Source organism: Chrysochloris asiatica, unplaced genomic scaffold (genome assembly GCF_000296735.1).
Source record: "Chrysochloris asiatica unplaced genomic scaffold, ChrAsi1.0 scaffold00192, whole genome shotgun sequence".
NCBI lineage: Eukaryota > Metazoa > Chordata > Mammalia > Afrosoricida > Chrysochloridae > Chrysochloris > Chrysochloris asiatica.
This window is the reverse complement of record NW_006408710.1, coordinates 514,754-517,722: the sequence shown is the minus strand read 5'-3', so window position 1 is coordinate 517,722 and position 2,969 is coordinate 514,754. Positions and strand designations below refer to the sequence as shown.

The 2,969-nt window shown below is 41.5% G+C and overlaps 1 pseudogene; it reads left to right on the top strand.

Moving 5' to 3' along the window:
* Positions 1–2,969, top strand: part of LOC102813976 — a 74,234-nt pseudogene that overhangs the window by 1,843 nt on the left and 69,422 nt on the right.

The following is a 2,969-nucleotide window of genomic DNA, read 5'->3' as shown; positions in this document are numbered from 1 at the left end:
GCTTGAGATATCAAAGAGATTGTCTGATGATTTCCACATTCTGTTGGGTCACCTCTCTTTGGAATGGGCACAAATATTGATCTCTTCCAATCAGTAGCACTATAGATATTGTTTTTGTTGTTGTTAAGTGCCACTGAGTTGGTTCTGACTCATAGAGACCCTGTTTAGTGTTTCTGAGGAGCAGCTGGTGGGTCTGAACCATCGACCTTGTGGTTCAAATTGACCTTGTGGCCCAGTGCTTATTCTACAGTGCCATCTAGACAATGTCAATTTGAAAGAAATGTGGAGCATTTACATCAATTGTTGTTGTTGTTCAGTGCTGTGGAGTCGGTTCCGACTCATAGCGACCCTGCATAGGGTTTCCGAGGCTATAAATCTTTACGGGAGCAGAACGCCTCATCTTCTCCCATGGAACCACTGGTAGTTTCGAACTGCTGACCTTTTTGGTTCACAGCCCGATTCGTAACCACTACGCTACCAGAGCAATAGGAAAAGAAAACTGCATTTTGAGCCCTTATTGCTATTAAAATAGTAATTATTTTATTTAAGAACAAGTTTGTTCTTCTTGTGTAAAACAGAAGATAAAATCTAATAAAATATGTTCCAAGGGTTGGCATCTCACTTTGTGTGTGTGCATGTGAGTGTGCCCCTTCATTCACCAAATATGTATTGGTATGTGTAGCATGCTGGGCACAGTTCCAGATGCTGGGAATGAAGTAGACAAAAATCACTGCCTTCCTGGAGCAACAATTATAGACCTAAGAGTATGTAAGATGGGATTCTACTCCATATGGTTTTTTGCTTCCAATCATTTAACTCTCACAGATAATGGTTCTACACACACACACACACACACATATATGTTGTTAAGTGCTGTCGAGTCGGTTCCAACCCATAACGACCCTGTATAGGGTTTCCAAGGAGACGCTGGTGAGCTTGAACCGCCAACCTTGTAGTTCAAACGGCTTTGCAGTCTGCAGCATTAACCCACAGTGCCACACCAGGACTCCAGTCATATATATATATATATATATGCATGCTTAGTTACAGTAGGATCATATGGAGACTATAATATGTCTCCATGTGTTTAGAATTATGTTACATTTTAAAGTGGGTTCCTATCACTGGTCTGAAAATGCATTCTGTTGATCCCAATTCCAGAATATTGTCAGTGATGATGACTTTTTTAACCCTTTTATGAGAAATGCCTAGGGACAATTGTCTTCCATAAGCAGCAGCAGATACAAACACAATCATGTTCTGTTGCTTGAAGCGCTTCATCTGGTTCATGCCACCTGCTCCCGTAAAGATTTATAGCCTTGGAAACCCTGTACTGGGTTGCTATGAGTCAGAGTCGACTCCACGGCACATAATCACCACCACCAATGCACTATGGGTTAATGCACTGGACTTCAAAGTCCTTTGAACTGCAAAGTTGGTGGTTCAAGCTCACCAGCTGCTCCTCAGAAACCCTATACAGGGTCATGGTGGGTTGGAACTGACTCGATGGCACTTAACAACAACAACAACAACAATGTGCTATGGGTTAATGCATTGGACTGCAAAGTGACTTTAAACTGCAACGTCAGATTCAAGTTCACCAGCCACTCTTTGGAAACGCTGTACAGGGTCGCTATGGGTCAGAATCAATGGCATTTAACAATGACAGTGCTTCTTTGGAGTCCTGGTGTGGTGCTTGGGCTAATGTGCTGGACTGCAAAGTCGGTTTGAACCACAAGGTTGGTGGTTCAAGGTCATCAGCTGCTCCTTGGAAGCCCTCTACAGGGTTACTATGGGTCAGAATTTCTTCAACAGCACTTAACAATAACACCAACGATGCTTCTTTATTTCTGTCACTCAGATTTCACCATGACTATAAACCATTGGTCATTCGAACCGTGATCTAGCCTACCTCTCACTTGCATTAAATGATGATACCGTTGGATTCTCAATTATAATCCGGATGGTGCATCAACTCTGTCTTCACGGACAATGTACATATTTCAAAATGTGTAGATTGAAGGGCAAAAGAGAAGTGAAATATTACAAACTTGGAAAGAGGGGAAAATGGAATCTAGACTAAATCGCAGACTTGAGTGTCCTAAGTTAGTTGTGGATGATAACCCTGCAGGTGAACGCCCACTGATCGGCTTTATTTCTCTCCTGTTTCTATATAGGAATGTTTTTTCTCATTTCTTCTGGTACTGTTTTCTTCTTTGCTTTCCTCAAATTTGCATCAATACATTAATGATTTTCATCAAATGTCTGCCATGGATCTGGGACGAGTCGATAGTTTTAATGATTCCGATTTTGCTGTTGCATTTGAACCCAAATCCGAAGCAACCCAGGAGATAATGAACAAAGTGGCTTCAGCCTCATTCATGAAAGGTATGTTCTCTAACATCCCGTGAGGATTTCCTGTTCACAAAATGTACACATTCATTCTGGGATTTTCTTGATAAAATATGTTAAAGTTCACGTTTTTAGATGATCTTAACCATATTAATGTATATTTCTGTCTAATGTGAAGGAGCTTTGCTTGTTCTGTTTGCTATTGTTCTACTGAGGAAACTTTATGTTCAAAAGGTTATCATCATTGTGGTGTTAAGTGCCGTTCAGCCAAACTGACCTTTCGGTCCAATGCTCATCCTACAGCGCCACGCCAGGATGTGGTTGTTGTTAAGTGCTGTTGAGTCTGTTCCGAATCATAGGGATCCTGTATAGGGTTTCTTAGGAGCGGCTAGTGAGCTTGAACCTCTGACCTTGCGGTTCACTGACCTTGCAGTTCAGCACATTAACTCGCAGCACCACACCATGTCCTAGAGACCGCCAGTTGCGTTGGTTTGGAACCGACTTGGCAGCACTTAACAACAAGAACAAAACTTATAATGATATATAAGTGGGCTTCAAAAAGTTCATGGAAAGAATTCATTAGCTTTTAATTCCATTTTTCCATGAACTTTTAAAAG